The sequence below is a fragment of the Podarcis erhardii genome (assembly GCF_964252035.2).
Source record: "Podarcis erhardii genome assembly, chromosome: 10".
Classification (NCBI taxonomy): Eukaryota; Metazoa; Chordata; class Lepidosauria; order Squamata; family Lacertidae; genus Podarcis; species Podarcis erhardii.
The window spans coordinates 28,669,668-28,687,460 of record NC_138500.1 but is presented as its reverse complement, the minus strand read 5'-3'; the positions used below and the strand labels follow the sequence as shown (position 1 = coordinate 28,687,460).

The following is a 17,793-nucleotide window of genomic DNA, read 5'->3' as shown; positions in this document are numbered from 1 at the left end:
CTAGATGTAGTTCAGTATCAGGACTTCCTGAGAAGCATTGCATACTACCAGTTAAAAATGCAAAAAAAAAATTTCCATGATTCAGGACATTCACAGCAAGGTTAAATTCATTCCATGAGTACCTTGTTATACCTTCCTATGCAATGAGATATAGCAGCAACAATATGGATGTGGGCAGTGCTTTTTTCTGGGGGGACACAGGGGTATGCATGCCCCATAACATTTTGTGATTCTAAGTTTGGCCTCATTGAGGGGCAATATTTCAATATGAATAGGAAAATGAGAGTACCCCTAAACATTTCTTTTAGAAAAAAAGCACTGGATGTGGGTAGCTCAGTTGGTTAAAATGCTGATAATGCCAGGGTTGCAGGTTCGATCCCCAGAAGGGACAGCTGAATATTCCAGCTGTCCTGCAAGGGGTTGGACTAGATGATCCTCAGGGTCCCTTGCAACTCTACAATTCTATGATTTCTATGATATAGAATTAGGCTGCATTCACATGGCAATTTATTCTGCTTTCATAATTTCCCCCCTAACTGTTAAGTTCAGTATTATATTTGCACTGCCACATGACATTAAAGGCACTTCTGGAACTATAATAGAATATAGTGTAAGTTTAATTTCCATATTATTTGCTTCCAGAATCCATTTGCAAATAATATGAGTGCTCAATTTGACTTTTATTCTACTATACACCCACTATAGCTCTGGAAGTGGCTTTTACATTGTGCAGAAGCTCAAATGTGGCAATTAAAAGCTAGGGAAACTTCATGGAAACAGAATAGGCTGCCATGTGAATGAAGCCTTTTTCTGTTACAATTCTAAAATTATGGACCCATCACCACTGAAAGTGGTGTCCAGACAACTCTGAGTCATGAATGGAATTGTCATGCCCCCTCATGCTGACATGAGTGCTCCCTTCATACTATTACCAAACGTTCAGCCACAACAGAGCATCATCACCAGTGTGTCAGCCTCAACCCGAACTTGCCTGTTAGGCACAATGCTTCCTCTTCCTCACATGTTCACTAAATGGGGAGTGTGGAGTCTGAACAACTCTAAGAAGTCTATTGTTTATTTATTTAAATTTCTATGATGCCCTTCATCTGAAGGTCACAGGACAGTTTTCAAAATAAAAAAACACAAAAATGCATCACATAGTAACAAACAAAAATAATACACACAGAGAGAGAGTTTAAAATGCCATCAATTGTTTAATTAGCCAAAGGCCTGGGCGAAGAGGAATATTAGATACTTTACGCAAAACTTCAAAGTCTTCTTTTCAGACTAGCTTGCAAACCCTGAATTTGCTAGTTGGAGCTGCAACCTTAGTTTGCCACTTGGGTTCAAAGTGGTTATTTTTTGGCTATTTATTTATTTCAGAAAATTTATATGCTGCTTGATTGTAAAAACAAACAAACCTCCAAACAGTCTGCCAAAATTACGTTTTGCATTCATTATTTGTTGTGGCTTTCTGTCTTGTTTTATTGCTGGTTGTTATTTTATTGAAAGGTGGACCCGAAATGTTTCAACCAAAGAAATTAAGCTGCTGTAAGATTAACAGCCATGTGATGTCTTCCAATCCGAGCCATTTGCACAATGGTGTGCATTTCCCTCACATGATCCCAAGCATAAAACTACAACTAAGAGTAGCAGACAGGGGAGGGGGGTATCTCATTGTGAACAGATGCAAAGACATTCAATTTCTTGGGCCTAAGATTTCCAGAAACAGGCAAATGAGACAATCTGACAGCAGCATGATTTCAGTGGGAAGGCAATGCTCAGCAAGGCCGAAAGGACCATTATTGGATATATTCTAGATTAAGGTTACCAGAGTTTTTTTTTCAATGAATTAACACTTTAATTAATTAATTAATTACTACACGTTCGGGACATTGATGCTGCAGCGATGGCGGTGGCAGAGGAGCAGCTGCTGCCTTGACCTCAACCGCCACGTTTCCCCTTCCTCTGAGGCTTCTATCTCCTTTCTCCATGAGCCTAGACAGCCCCTGAGTTGTTGGTTATTCTTTGGTGGTGGTGGTGGGGAAGCGGTGGGCGGTGGGTCAAGCATGGAAGGCAGAGAAGGAGGGTTGAGAGCGGCGGTGGCAGTGAGGCTTGGGCAGTGCAATGCCTCCCTTCCCATCGGAGCAACCCCAATCCCATTCCTACTTGCGTGCAAGCAGGAGGGGGCAGGGATCCCTCAGCTGGGAAGCGAGGCTTCACACAGCCTTTCAGAGCAGCCCCATCCCAACTCCTACTTGTGTGCAAGCAGGAGGGGGTAGGAATCTCTCACTTAGGTAACGGGAAGCCCGCCTTCCCAGCTGAGAGATCTCTGCCCCCTCCTGCTTGCACACAAGTAGGAGTTGGGATGGGGCTGCTCCGAAAGGCAGTGTGAAGCCTCCCTTCACAGCTGAGAGATCCCCGCCCTGCTTGCACGCAAGTAGGAATTGGGAGGCTGCTCCGATAGGCAGCATGAAGCCTCCCTTCATAGCTTAGTTGCTGGGGTCAGGAAAGGTGGAGGCAGCCCGGAAGCTGCATCTTCGAGCCCCTCCACCACCATCATATGGGGACTTCTGAGCTGCTCCTGAAGCCAGCCAAAGCCAACTGCTCTGGGCTGCTAAGACCGCTGCCGCTGCATTTCCCGGGGACGTTAGATGAAATCTGGGGACATCTGGGGATGGAATTTGTCCGGGGACTTATTCGCAAAACCGGTGACTGTTCCCAGGGATGTCTTCTAAAAGTCAGATAGAAGAGTTAGGATTTGATATCCTGCTTTATCACTACCCTAAGGAATCTCAAAGCGGCTAACAATCTCCTTTCCCTTCCTCCCCCACAACAAACACTCTGTGAGGTGAGTGAGGCTGAAAGACTTCAGAGAAGTGTGACTAGCCCAAGGTCACCCAGCAGCTGCATGTGGAGGAGCGGAGACACGAATCCAGTTCACCAGATTATGAGTCCACCGCTCTTAACCACTATACCACACTGGCTAGTTGTTTATTTCCTTGACATCTGGTGGGAGGGCATTCCACAGGGTGGATGGCACTACCGAGAAGGCCCCTGGTTCCCTGCAACCTCACTTCTTGCAGTGAGGGAACCGCCAGAAGGCCCTCGGAGTTGAAGTCTCAGTGTCCTGGCTGAACGATGGGGGTGGAGACGCTCCTTCAGGTATACTGGGCTGAGGCCGTTTAGGGCTTTAAAGGCCAGCACCAACGCTTTGAATTGTGCTCGGAAACATACTGATGATTCTGTGATCAGGGCACTGTGGAAAATTTAAAAAAGGCAAGTGGTTTGTTGCTGTCCTGCAAGTTGTAGCACTTTGGTGCTGGCTTCCCATAGCCACTTCTGCCAGGGGAGATGTCTATTGAGCCATGTCAACAATCACCCAACAGAGGCTGATGCTCATTGAGACTGGTGGGCATTAGGAATGTCTGACTTCATCCACTGCTCACTGGATCCCTCTAACACCCATCTCACAGAGAAGGATGGGACCTCAACAGAAAATGAGAAGGGTGCCTCTCTAAGTGTGCCTGAGTGATGTGTGAACCAAGAAAAAACATGCAAAAATAATGAAACCTTCATTTATTGAAACTAAATAATAAAGCATATAAATCACACAGTGGAGTGTTGTGACTAAACTACGCCAAGCCACACAGGGATAAATAAAACTGCAGTTGCTTTAGATTACAGATCTAAATGTTTTGAAATGCCCTATGCTAGAAGAAGGAAAATGAGAGGTTTGGGAGTATGATGTGTATCATAAAAATTCCCAGAAAATAGAGACAGATGGTTAGGTTTTTACCTTTTTCTGGTTCTCACTGAGGAACTCCTTGCCACTGGAAGAATGCAAGTGTGCAAAAGAGGGCTTAACCAAAAGCAACCAGAAGGTTCTGTGTTTCTCAACTCTGCACTTGAAGCATCAGAAACCCCTCTCCAAAGCTGTCTGGCTTTGAATCTAACAAAAGCTGCCCTTGTGCTCAGAGTGAAAGAGGCATGATGGATCTAATTAACAATTCAAAGACTATTTAACAATTCAAAGGAAAACAGCTAATTAACAATTCAAAGACTAACCACTTCAATACACTTTTACCTCTTATAGCTAGATGTGTGTGCCTGAGGGAGGGTTTATTTAGTGACCTCAAATGATAGCTGACCCATGATGAGACAATACTCTCCTTAAGGTCCAAATTTTTATGCCCCTGGGTAGATGTGCAGCTTCACTTCAGATGCCTTAACATGTTTTTCAATAAGCAACCCCTTGATCTATTCCTAGCCTTGCCATGAATAATCTATAACCAGGAAAAATTAACTTCTAGCCAGGACTAGATAAAAAATCATCAAGACATACATCAGGGGCCATATTTCAAGTCTGCCAATGTTATTGTCTGTTTGTTCTGCTGCAAATAAAGACAGGATGCTTGTGTTCACATCATATAGTATTTAATGGAGATAAAAGGGTGGGGTGGGGGACAGATGACAATATATCACAGGGTACACATGGCTGTACCTGGCCTCAATGTACTGAAATGAACCAGATTCTGGAGCTCTGTGCCATCCTCACATAGGACAGAGCAGGTGGAGCCAGAGGATCTTTCTCTCCATCCTTAGAACTAAGGAGGAAGTAGCTGGCAGACACTGGATGGAAGTAAGAAAGCAGATGGGTGGGAGCTTTTGGATTGGGTTTATAGGCAGCATTAAAGTGGAAATTTTGGGATTAGGCCATGTAGCCTTATTACTGTAACAGACTGGATTTCCCTTCCCTTTCCCTCTTAATTAAATGAATAGTGCAACAGACTGTGGATTAAGCATACAAATAGTGTTTACTTACATAGAGTCTTGCACTTGATGCCAGCAGTAACAGTAATGAAAACAAGGTGGGCAAATCCAGCTACTAAATTATAAAATTAATATTTGACTTCAAAATGAAATCAGGAACTCTGTGAGTCTTAACCCTTTTGTATCCTTTTTTAGCAAACACACATTGTTAGACTTTGGCTGCATATTCCTACAGGAATGAGGACAAACTGAGTTAGTGGGGCAGTGCCCCATTCATCATAAGAGGACAGCATCTAGTGCAATACCCTAAACTTTTTGCCAGCCCGGCAAATAATTTTTAATACATTAACACCAGTCACAAACAAAAAATTCCTTCCAGTAGCACCTTAAAGACCAACTAAGTTAGTTCTAGGTATGAGCTTTCGTGTGCATGCACACTTCTTCAGATAGAAGTGTGCATGAAGAAGTGTGCATGCACACGAAAGCTCATACCAAGAACTGACTTAGTTGGTCTTTAAGGTGCTACTGGAAGGAATTTTTTGTTTTGACTATGGCAGACCAACACGGCTACCTATCTGTAACCAGTCACAAAGTTCAAGATGAAGATTAACTGTTGGTATTATTCTCACTACTGACAGGATAGTTGAATAGAAGGCTAAGTGCCAGGAACCCCCTAGCAGAGTGCACCCTGAGCCTGGTACTCTTGTCTCCTCCTGAATTTGCCCCTGCCCCATGGTATCTGCTTGGTTGGGAATGTGGTACTCCTATCACTTTGAATGTGGTACTGTTTCCTCCCAGGGTTACAAAGTCCAAAAGTTGCTCACGTGACAAGACCCCAGTACCAAGAAGTTTGAGAAGCATCAAACAGTAAACCATTGTACAGTGACCTCCCCCTTCCATGTCCATCTAATGTCACCACCTAGACTGATGTCAGAGACAGTTTTCAATGACTCCTAACTAGAGCTGGATTCATAAGGGTGACCTAGAGATGTCAAATTCTGCATCTCATTCTCAGTCCTGCCAGGTGGAAAAAGTGCTTGCTGGCTCGTGAAATATTGCCAGGTAAATTAGCATTTGACAGAGTCCTCTCCCTCTCTCCCTGGCTGATGGGAGTTATAGATTTTCTTTCCTTCACAGAGAGCTGCGCTGCCAATAAGCCACACTGAAGGACTGCTTTCAAAGGGTAAGGAACTATTTCAGTCTGTTCCTCTGATTACCCATGGATTTGGGTGGGTTTTTGTGTGCTTGTGTAGTATGTACTGCTCAACAAAACTCCCACTGAGTAATGCTGCTTTCTATTAGAGCAGCAAGCCCTGCATCCTGGCTTTGGGATTTTCAGCTTTGGAACTTCCAGATGTGCATGCTGTAGCCATCCATTGCTGCAGCTGTCCAAAGTAGCAAGGAAACCAGTGCTTGAAGGCAGTTGATTTTATACAGATGCATCTTGCATTGGCTTGCAAGAGGGGAAATGGAACTCTCCCTCCTCCCCCCAGTTGTCAAAGACAACAAGCCTGCAGACAAATGTGATTAGCAATCACCTGTAAGTAATAGAGGATCGCTCCACAATATCCCTCCCTAATTCAAAGGAAAACAAATTTCCCCATTGCCCTATAAAAATCAAAGTGCACACATAAAAATCAAAGTGCACACATATAAAGGGATAAAAATCAAAGTGCACACATATAAAGAGGGTTGGTTTAAGCTGCTTGTATATGTGGCAGGTCCATGGAACCCGGGGTGTGTGACATAATAAACAGAGCAGAGGTAGGGAAACTCAGGCCCAGGAGCCAAATGCAGCCATCTCTGTCTGGCCCTCGGAATTCTCCCCCAGCCACTCCCTTCACTGGCTGTGCTTTGCATTCAAGGTGCCTGACTAGAAGCTGCCCTTGAGTTCTGATCATAATACATTGCAGGGGGTTGGACTAGATGGCCTTTGGGGTCCCTTCCAACTCTACAATTCTGTGATTCTATTATTCTTGAACAGGGCAGCCCTCATACCAAATGGGCCACAAGAGTACTTCAACATGGAACCCATGGGTTGCACGCTGCCATGTCATGCAGGCGGCAAGGGAAGCGAGGCCGAAATTTGACGCCCTCCCCATGCTGCCTTCCCAAAGCCAGATAAGTGAGGTGCCAGACTTTGGGGAGAATGCACAGGGCTCTGGCAGGGTCTGAGAGCCTTCCCAAAACTGGGAAAGTACTAACTAGGCTTTGGGAAGGAGACTGGAAGACTCTAGGACCCTATCAGAGCCCTCACACCTCCTCCCCAAAGCCCAGCACCTTGCTTACCCAGCTTTGGGAAAGAAGCACAAGAGCTGGCAGGGGAGGGGGGTGGAGTGTCAAATATTGCCGAGGGCCACCAAAAAGTCCTTGAGGGCCGCATGAGGGACTAGATTAGTTAGCCTTGGATCAATGCGGTCTACGGGCACCATTTATTTAATCAGGGGTATGTGCAGCAGTTTCCTGCGGACACAGCGCCCAATAGCGGGAAATTGTTTGCATGGCAGGACTTATTCATCTGAACACACTACAGTGTGCTGTGACTCCCCCACACTCACCCAGTTCTGAACAGAGGCTGTAGATCCTATCACAGCATCTTCCAGCATTGTTGCTATCACAGGAATGTCCCAACACTCTGATCTTCTTGACTCACAGCTCTTTTGACTTATAAAGCTAATGCTAAAATCCTCAGATTGGCTTCAGATGGTTGGAGACCTGGGGGGGGCAAAAAGGAGGCAAAGGCGACTTGCACTTCCTGTTTTGCACTCCAGCACACTCTCAGTAACAGGAAGTGCATGGTCTGCTCCTTAGTATTGGGCTCAAGCCTGCCACATGTCCAAGAGACCACCAACAGAGATGAGTAAAGGCAGACTTCTGTATTTGGTGCATGATGACTACGAAACAGGGATAAGCAAGACACTTTGGAGAAGGGTAAAGGAAGCAAAGGTCCTCTGGCCATTCAACTTTACCATGGATTATGAGGATACTATATGTCTGCAATTTACAACTGGGGTTAGGAGGAAAGGACCACAGCTCAGGAGCAGGTGCTTTGCAAGCAGAAGGCTGCAAGTTCAATCCTGGGAATCTCCAGTTAAAAGGATCGGGTTACAGGTGATGGGGAAATATCTTTTCCTGAGACCCTGGAAAGCCAGCGCCATTCAGGGCAGAGGGACAAGCAGTCTGATCCTGGTAGGAAGCAGTTTCCCACTTTCCTAAAAGGACTTCTTTTTTTCCTCCATTGTTTAAAAGTTCTTAGTCCTTATGACTGGGGAAATGAAACTGAACAATTTAAAAAAATTCAGAAGCCAAAAAGTGCTAAGCAATAGCATGTGTGTGTGTATGTATGTATGTAATTTGTATACCACCCTTCATCTGAAGATCACTGAGCTCTCCAGAAACCTCTCCAAAAACCTAAACAAGGCAACCCCCCCCCCCAATTTCAAAGGTCATAGAAGGCCAAAGGCCTGGTTACAAAGAAACCTTTTAGCCTGGCAACTAAATATATGTCATGAAGCACTAGGCAAGAAAATGTAATATTTGTATAATTCTCTTCTTTCTACAGGAATCCATGGAATGACGTGATGTTTCCTGAGCCTCCTGGTGTCTAGTAGAAGCCAATTAAGCAAATACATACAACTTAGCTTAATTTTCATTATTATTATTTGTTGTTGTTGTTGTTGTTGTTGTTGTTGTTGTTATTTCACAGATCTTTGCTTTTCCTGATGGCCAGTATCCGGGGGTGAGTGTTTTGAGCTCAGATTCGGCTCCATAATACACCCACCACCGTACCTGCCTTGACAGAGGCGCGGCTCTGCCCTGGTTCCTTCCTCCCCACCCAGGTGTGGCCGCTCTGCGCGGGGGCTCCTCCAATCAATCCCATCCTCCCTCCCGTTTGGCACACAGTTTAAATAGCCGCGCGGGGACGGGATGTCATTTCGATTCTCCGGGGACAAATAAATGGAAGTTTCATCAGAGCGTCCCGCCAGATTGCCGATGTAATAGGTTTCGGGAGCGAGAGGAAGGTGGGTGCCAAGGATTATTAATAGTGCCGCTTGATTAGTTAGGGAAAGGTAAATGTGATACTGCCATCACCGTCCCTGAGTATCTGACACCGGCGAGGAGGGGGACATCGTCTTCCCGAAATAGAAGAGGCAAGGAGCCTATATAAGTGGGGTGCCCACCCGGGGTTTCACCTTCCTGTGTGAGCACCTTCAAAAACCCACCAGCCTTTCCTAGCGCGCCTGGCACAAACATTAGACAGGTAAGTTTCAGGAATGGAGGCAGAGAGAGTGGATCCCGTTACTCCAAGAAGGATTCATCTGTGGGTTTGGGGGACGAGGGGGTGGGTCTCTAAAGGTGCGGTGTCTCTCTCTACCTGTAGGGTACAACTCTCCCACCCCAATAAAACAGAAGTATCCCCCGCGTTAGAAGAAGCTCGGGGCTGTTTTTTTTCTCTCCTTCCCCAGCAAGGCAATCGGAACAGGTGAAGGGGGGAAATCCAAAAAGGAGGAAACTTCAAAGGGAGGAGGGAGGAGAGGGCGGTGGAACTGGCATGGGGAAGCGAGAAGCGGGATTTATTGAGAAAGCACGGGAAGGGGAGGAATAATTCAACCACGGTGTGCCTTAAAAAGACCTTTTTTGAAACTAGAGAGAAGGGCGGAGGCGAGCATTCGATCTCGGTGCGTATTTGTGCGTGGAAAGTCCGAGATCAGGGAACGAACAATCGCTTTGAGTAAGGGATTGTCAAGCGCCCTCATCGGCTGCCTGTTTAGCTGGGCCCTCGTGCTCTCTTGTAACCCCGAAGATGATGGCAACCCGAATGTTTTGGGTGCGTTTTGCCCCCGATTTGCTCTCGGGGGTATGTTTTTCTTTCGTAAAAACCCTGCATATAAACGTGAGCAGCACATGCCACATTTCTTCAGGGGAAGAAGCGTGTGTGTGTGTGTGTGTGTGTGTGTGTGTGTGTGTTTAAAGTCAAGTGTGCAAAGTTTGGAGATGATTTCAAAAGAGGCAGGCAGGAAAACTGAGAACTGCAAAGATGAGGCGGGCGTATTCTTCCATCTCTGCTTGCGGCTTGGACCAAAGAGCGCTCAGGTGTCAAGAGAGAGACAGAGAGAGCGAGAGAGCGCAGAGCTGAGGGCCTGCGGAGCGCAATGCATGCTGCGGCGGTCCCATTGACGCCTCAGAGGTTCGAGCCCAGCTCTCAGTTTGCAAAAACAGGAAGAGCAATGCTTTATGTTCGCTTTTCGTGAGTGCGTAGGTGATAGAACCCTGTTGGCTTTTCCCACGCTTTACGCTTTACGTTGCCCTACTTGAAAGAGGCTTCCCCACTCAACCCCAAAATAAGTTGGACTGGAGCAGATTGCACAGATGGTTACTAGAACAGTTGTTATGTAGTTTTTAAATTAATGTAAGGTCCAGCATTTTTCCTTGCACCAGTTCCTTAAAGCCTAAAGGAACGATTGTTCCCTGACGAAGAATCCTGTGTTATTCTAACGCTTGCTTTCCTAACTTTGCTTGCAAAGGTGGCTCAACTATCGCCGACATTATTTGGTTTCATGCCAAAGACCCTCCCTCCGCTGGATTTTTCTTTATGTAATTGCTTTACTTTCTTTCTAGTCCCCCCTTGGGGGCGTTGGTAACTCCTTGTTAACCTCGGAAACGGGAGCAGGGGGATAAGGGCATCTCCTCGGCCTCCTATCACCTCCATCTTTCCTGTTAAGTAAAGGCTTGCGCAGGAGGAGCGCCAGCCTGGTTTGGCTACTTGCGGATGGGCTAGCAAAAGCAGAGTAGGCTGGAGGCGGGCCTCGGGTTGCAGTCCTCTAAAGGCAATCGCACCTTCAGCTGAGCGGAGTGGGTGCGAAACTCGAGTCCCGCTCGCAGCAGCAGCAGCAAGCGTCAAGCCGAGCATCTCTGCGGTCTGGCGGGCGGTCAAGGGAAGATCTGGCGCACCGTGACCCGAGGCGGCGCCTGAGGGCGAGGGGTTGCTGAGTAAGGGCCTCGGCAACCAGGGCAGAAAGTATCGGGTGTATCGTAGGGAACAGGTGCTGCTGCATCAACACCACCAAGCTCCTTCCTTCCCGCTTCTCTCTCTCTCCTTCTTTCTCTGGATGGAAAGACGGGAGTTTTCAAGCAAGGGTCTACTTAGCCGCCTTCTCCAAATCGGGAGCAGTGGGGGGCGAGTGGGAGAGAAAGAGACGAAGTTACAGCCTAGGGTGCTTTGGGGGGAAACCAGACGCCACGGCGACAGGTCAAACTGTGTTTAAACCAGGATCTGCTGACACGATCGTGTAGGAAGAAACGAGGTGGGGGGGGGGCTCTGGTTTTAACAGCAAAAGGGACGCGCGGATAAAGGGTGCAAGTGAAACTTCTCCCTGTTCCCATGGGCGTCCTCACTGCTTCCGCGGAGACCCCAAGCATTTTTCTCTCTTCTGTACTGAAGGTGTGGGGGGGGGGTAAAGCACTGGGGAAAGAGAGGCAAACCATGGTGAGTGATCTGCATCCCCAACACGCCCTTTCTCTGTTAAAATAGGACCTCAAGATGTGATTTGTGGTGGACCACGTTTCTGCCCGACAAAGAGTTCTGTGTCACTGGAAAACCTGCATTCTCCTACAGATCCGCAATAAAGCAGCGATAGTTTTACACACACACCCCTATTTTGCAACCTCATACCAGGCAGAGGAACAGCTGGTGGTAGCATGAAAGTTATGTTTGACCCGAATTTCACACGGTTTGGGAGTTTCACAGAGCTCTTCCTCTGCCTTGTAACAGCAAGCAGTGGCAGGAGGAGAACCATTGCGGGTCACCTTCCCTGGGTGCGTTTCCTATGTAGTTAGGTGTGTTTGACAATAGCTAGGGAGGGTTTTCAAGAGGCAAACTCGTGTGGACCACATCAGATCTGGATTGGATGCTCCATGGCAGTTTTTTCTTCAAAGTAAAAGTGGCCAGCTGAAGCACCTTTTAAAGGGGTATTTAATGTTGGGTGCAGTTTGGCCTATGAAGATGATTGGAAACTCCTGGACTGGATGAGAGTGCATAACGGGGAGAAGAGGATGGATAAAATCCCGGTCCTCAGCTTCCTCTACTGTACTTCTGAAACTGCTTCCTCCTTGAAAGCATAGAAGAGTGATGTGGCCCACAGTAGCTGCAAAAAGGGTTGTCATGTTTTAAAGTGGAGCAGGAGAACCTGTGGTCCCTCCTGATATGGTTGGACTCCAAATTCCATCAACCCCAAGCAATCACCGAGGATGATGGGAGTTGTAGTCCCAATAACATATGATGGGTAGCAGGTTCCTCACCCCAGCCCTGCCTTTAAGATTAAACATGCATATATCACAGGTTCTTCTAAGCATGAACCTATAGCAGTGCTAAAAGGTAAAGGACCCCTGACAGTTAAGTCCAGTCGCAGACTACTCTGGGGTTGTGGCGCTCATCTCGCTTTATAGGCCAAGGGAGGCAACATTTGTCTGCAGACAGTTTTTCCAGGTCATATGTGGTCAGTATGACTAAGCCGCTTCTGGTGCAACGGAACACCGAAACCAGAGCAGCTCACGGAAACGCTGTTTACCTTCCTGCCAGAGCAGGACCTATTTATCTACTTGCACTGGCATGCTTTTAAACTGCTAGGTTGGCAGGAGTTGGGACCGAGCAACAGGAGCTCACTCTGTCGCGGGGATTCAAACTGCTGACCTTCTGATCAGCAAGCCCAAGAGGCTCAGTGGTTTAGACCACAGCGTCACCCATTTGCCGTTGCCTACAAAATCTTATGGAAAGTAATAAAAAAATAAAAAATAAAAATCTTATGCAGAAGAGTCGCTCTGCTGTTTCATATTGTTAACTTCAGCACAGAAATGACTGCCAAAGCCAGGGTTATGCTGTCAGATCCACAGCCTTGACAGTCTGCTACAGCCCTGCCCTATGAGTCTCTTCCTGGGCCTACTGCTGACATAGGTATCTCTTTAGATCCCAGTGATCTTGGAGCCCCGCATTGCATTTTTACTGGAAGCCATAAAATAAATGAGGCGTTCATTCCCCAAGGTTTGATTTCAGAGTGTTGGAAAGCATTTCTGCACATTGTGAGCAGCCTTTCCAAGAGACTCTCTTGTTTTGGGATCAGCCCCTCCACTGAGGAACTGCAGAGAGGCATGTAATGCCCGTTAGCAGATTCTCCCATCCAGATCTTCCTCTGTTTGCTAGCAGATGGACATATTTACTGTGTACCATTGAAAGGCAGCTTGATCCATCTGTGGCCTGCCTTGCAGTAAGCATGGGTGATGTAGAGGCCAGTGGGCTAGTGTAGATTGCAGCTACTTGATTCTTCTGGAATAAGGCAAAATTAGCACAAATAGAGCCAAATGTTTCTGCAGAAAGATCACTTATGGCAACACAATGGCCAAGTGGTTTGAGTACTGGACTAGCACCTGGGAAACCCAATTTCATTTCTCTAATCATCAGTGAAACTCACTTGAGTGGCCTTAAGCTAATCACTATCTTTCAGTCAAACCTACTGTGCAGGGCTGTTGTGGAGATAAAATGAACTCCTTGGAGGAAGAATGAGATATAAATGTAATAAACAAGCAAACAAAAGGAGACCAAAGAATGATATGGCAAAACTGCATATGGAAATTTTGTTTGGAGAGCGACACAATTTAAAGGCGCTTCTGTGTTAAACGCAGAAACAAAACAAAATGGAAACATTGGAATGCTTGGTACTAAAAGAGGATAGGTGTGTATTAGGGACCTGGTGGAACAAGGAGAAGTCAACAGAATACAGTTTTCCCTGGACATAAACGCTATAGAAAGGACGCAGAATCACTGTGGATGGAAACGGCAGGCTCAGAAAAGTAATATAATATTTGGAGCCTACTGTCACCCCTTGACCACATTTCTGAAGGTGATATTGAGGGAGTGAGAGAAAATAGAAAGAGTTACATGACTCCCCTCAGTGGTCAACACTTAGCAAATGCTGCCACACAATTTATTTCCTGATTTCCCGCAAAGCAAATGTTTTCTTTTGCGTTTTGGGCTTCTTTATCTTCTGCTGATTTTCAACATGGCATACAAAATTCTACTTTTCATCTTTGTAATTGCTTCGCTCACATGCATCTCCTGCTTTGGCTGCTATGTTCCCGCTCGTTCTTTTCTGGAATAAGTGTCCTTGTTTCTCCTCCTCCTCTCTGTTATCAGTTCTCACTTCCAGAATGTGATTCCTTTCTCGTTTTGGGATCTGCTGCTCCTTTGCCCATGCTCAAATGGCTTCTTAAAACTCATTGTGTCTCCCTCCCCCTCTCTCTGCCCAGCTTCTATCACTTTCTCCACTTATCACTGCTAAACACTTTTAGTGTTAATTATTATGTATTTAATGCACATCCCACCTTTTCTCCATGGAGCTCAAGGTGGAATACATGGTTCTTCTCTTCTTCATTTAATTCCCACAACAAACCTGTGAGGTAGGTTAGGCTGAGAGGCAGTGACTGGCCCAAGGTCACCCAGCTTTAATAATGTTTTGTTTATTTTTCAGCCTAATCACACAGTGAGCTTTGTGGCCTAGTGGGGGATTTGAACCTCTAACCACTACCCCACAGTGGCTTAGGGAGGATACCTTTGCAGATCAATATTTTGTTGTTTTAACACTGAAGAGCTGAGATTGCTGTGTGCGTATGTGCTTTACTTACTGATGTGTCTTGCTGTCTTATCTTTTACCCTGTGTTCCTTTCGGAGGAAGGGAAATTTATAAATGTAGTAAAGAAAGAAAAGAGTTAATCTGTTTATAAATGATATGATACAAGGTAAGTAATGAGATGGACAGGTCTGCAGATTATTTGCAGTTGGGGGCAGAGTACATTTCTGTTTCCTTTTCACCCAGTTTTGAGAGCTCTTTGCTATCTGATAACCAAGAGGACAGAAAGAGCTCTCCAAGTTGGGTGAAAAGGAAACTATGGTCAAAAAAACAAATACACTTCCAAGCTTGTTTTCTCCTGCTCTGGAAGGTAGGACTCGAACCAATGGCTTCAAGTTACAAGAAAGGAGATTCTGACAGTAAGAGCTGTTCAACAGTGGAACACTCTCCCTTGGGAGGTTGTGGACACTCCTTCCTTGGAGGTTTTTAAACAGAGGTTTGGTGGCCATCTGTCATGGATGCTGTAGTTGAGATTCCTGGATTGCAGGGGGTTGAACTAGATGACCCTTGGGTCCCATCCAGCTCTAAGATTCGATGATTCGATGATTCTGTATACATAGGATGGTTCTGAACTGGCTGACACTCATCAAGAAAAAAGATATTGATGTTTTGATGGATACATCACGCAGTGAGCAGCAGGCGTTTTGAAAAATCAAATACTGTACTGAGTTGTATTCAGCTAACTTTAACCCACTGAAATTAATGACCAATGGCCATGTCTAATTTGGGTCTATTAATGTCAGTAGGTCTACTCTGAGTAAACATTAGTTGAATGTTACCCTCTGTGTTAGGGGTCATTAGGAAATGATTGAAAATCAAATGCTGTGTTTCATGTTGTGTTTATAAAAAATCTGTAGCTCATCTGAAATATCACATGTGCTTCTGATCGCTTAATCTAAAAAAAGATATCCTATAGCTGAGAAAGATGCAGAGAAGGACAGCCATGATGATTAAGGAGTTGGTTGCCCTTTTCTGAACCTCCCCTAGTAGCAAAGGCTAAACCATTCTGAGCTTCTTAGTATAAGTTTAGGGTGGTTGCATGGTCAATATTTTTAAAATCTTGAGTGATGAGCAGTAAGTGCATTTGTTGTTGTTTAGTCATCTTAATCGTGTTTGACTCTCCGTGACCCCATGAACCAGAGCATGCCTTGGAAACTCTCACATTCTTCTCAAAGCTTCTCCTTTTTTATGTCCATTGAGTTTTCTTGCCAAGTAAGTTCATAGGGAGACATTTTTCTTGTCATATTAGAACTCAGTGACACCTAATAAAAGTAAATGTGAGAAGATTCCTGTGGAACCCGCTGCCGCAGGATGTGGGCTTTGAAAAGGACAAATTCATGGATGAAATTCATGGTTATTAGCCATGATAACTCAACAGATCCTCTATGACTGCAAATTGTCTCAGTATCATCTGCTGGAGGGCAAGCAAGGCAAATGTCTCCATGCCCTGTTTGTGAGCTTCCTAGAAACATATGGTTTATTCACTGTTAGAACGCTGAATGAGATAGATCCCTTGGCATGATCCAACAAGCCTATGAAGTAGTAGACTCTTGTGAACCCCAATCCTATGCATATTTACTCAGAAGGAAGCCATACTGTATTCAGTGGGGTTTTACTCCTCAGTACAGGTGGCGCTGTGGGCTAAACCACAGAGCCTAGGACTTGCCGATCAGAAGGTGGGCAGTTTGAATCCCTGCAACGGGGTGAGCTCCCATTGCTTGGTCCCTGATCCTGCCAACCTAGCAGTTTGAAAGCACAAAGTGCAAGTAGATAAATAGGTACCACTCCAGCAGGAAGGTAAACGGCATTTCCGTGAGCTGCTCTGGTTTTCCAGAAGCGGCTTAGTCATGCTGGCCACATGACCCGGAAGCTGTACACCAGCTCCCTCGGCCAATAAAGCGAGATGAGCGCCACAACCCCAGAGTCAGCCACGACCGGACCTAATGGTCAGGGGTCCCTTTACCTTACAGGACAGCAGCTTGGATCCTAGAGCACACCGGAGATGCTGTGGTTCACCTGTAGGCTTTCTACTGCTTCCATTGCTGGTTTGCTAACAGGTGGAACCACCACAAGGTGACTGGATGGGAAGAAGCAGGTGATGTTGGTGGGGTTGTACTTTATATAACTGTGCAGAAAAAGGGATTTGGGAAGGTGTGCAGGGTTGGGCAAAAGCTACACCTGAAGAAATCCTCTCCTTTCTCTAGAATCAATAAACAAAGTCTCCTACTTAGAGCAGGGGGACTTTGCCTGGAGGGCTTGGATTCAAATCTTCACAGTGATAGTGAACTTTGGCCAATCAGTAAGCTCTGTTTTAAAAAAAAACGGGGTGGGGAGCTAAGCTCCACCACAAAACTTATTTATGGATTTCTTGTGAGGATTCATTGGGAAGGAAGGAGAGGAGAAGCTATGGCCCTCAACCTAGAGATACATCCTACATCCCTCCCTCCCGTCCAGGACAGAGGTATCAGTCCCAACAAAGATACAGGTAGATATTTGAGAGATAGCTGATAGATAGATTATAGTTCGACATAGCTCTTTTCCATCTTAGATGTATATAGAGATATACAGTGGTACCTCGGGTTACAGATGCTTCAGGTTACAGATGCTTCAGGTTACAGACTCCGCTAGCCCAGAAATAGTACCTTGGGTTAAGAACTTTGCTTCAGGATGAGAACAGAAATTGTGCTCTGGGGTCATGGCGGCAGCGGGAGGCCCCATTAGCTAAAGTGGTGCTTCAGGTTAAGAACAGTTTCGGGTTAAGAACGGACCTCCAGAACGAATTAAGTACTTAACCCGAGGTACCACTGTAGATAGATCCCTCCCATCCTAGATAGATAGCCACCCCTTTCATCCTAGCTTTCATCTATCTATAGATAGGACCACTCCAGTCCTAGATATAAATCTAGAAACCCTCCCATCCAAGATAGGGATATGTCTATAGACATCGCTGTCCCTCCCATCTCCACCAAGAGATGCTCCAAAGGCAGTCCTGTCGTCCTCTGTTTTTTTTTGTTGTTGTTGTTTTTGTTTTTTTGTCCCACCACATTATCTTTCCCTGTACCGGCCGACAGGTTGACCTTGACATGACTGTCTCTCGCTTCCTGTCTGCAACTCTTTCCCGCCACGCCAGGTGCTGCTTGGGACTGCGGATGCAGAGAAAGTACACAAACCTCTTGCCCCGGCCACAACCCCTTTAGCCTGCACCGGCCCCTCTCTTTTTGGACAAACTGGTGCTAGTCAGAGAGATGCGAACACACACACACACACACACACACACACACACACACACAGCCTCGTGGCTCTTTTCCTCCTTCTGCTGCTTCTGCTTGTAGCTGGCACC

General features: G+C 46.0%; 1 protein-coding gene across 2 annotated transcripts in view; it reads left to right on the top strand.

The window, feature by feature from the left end:
- PVALB (parvalbumin) overlaps positions 1-17,793 on the top strand; it is a 43,739-nt gene that overhangs the window by 14,059 nt on the left and 11,887 nt on the right. The window contains exon 1 of one of the 2 annotated variants that reach the window (XM_081879552.1): positions 8,878-9,034. The exons of the other annotated variant lie outside the window; for it this stretch is intronic. The gene's annotated coding sequence lies outside the window, so the exon portion shown is untranslated. Of the gene's footprint in view, positions 1-8,877; positions 9,035-17,793 lie in introns of those variants that run through there. 2 annotated transcript variants of the gene reach the window in all.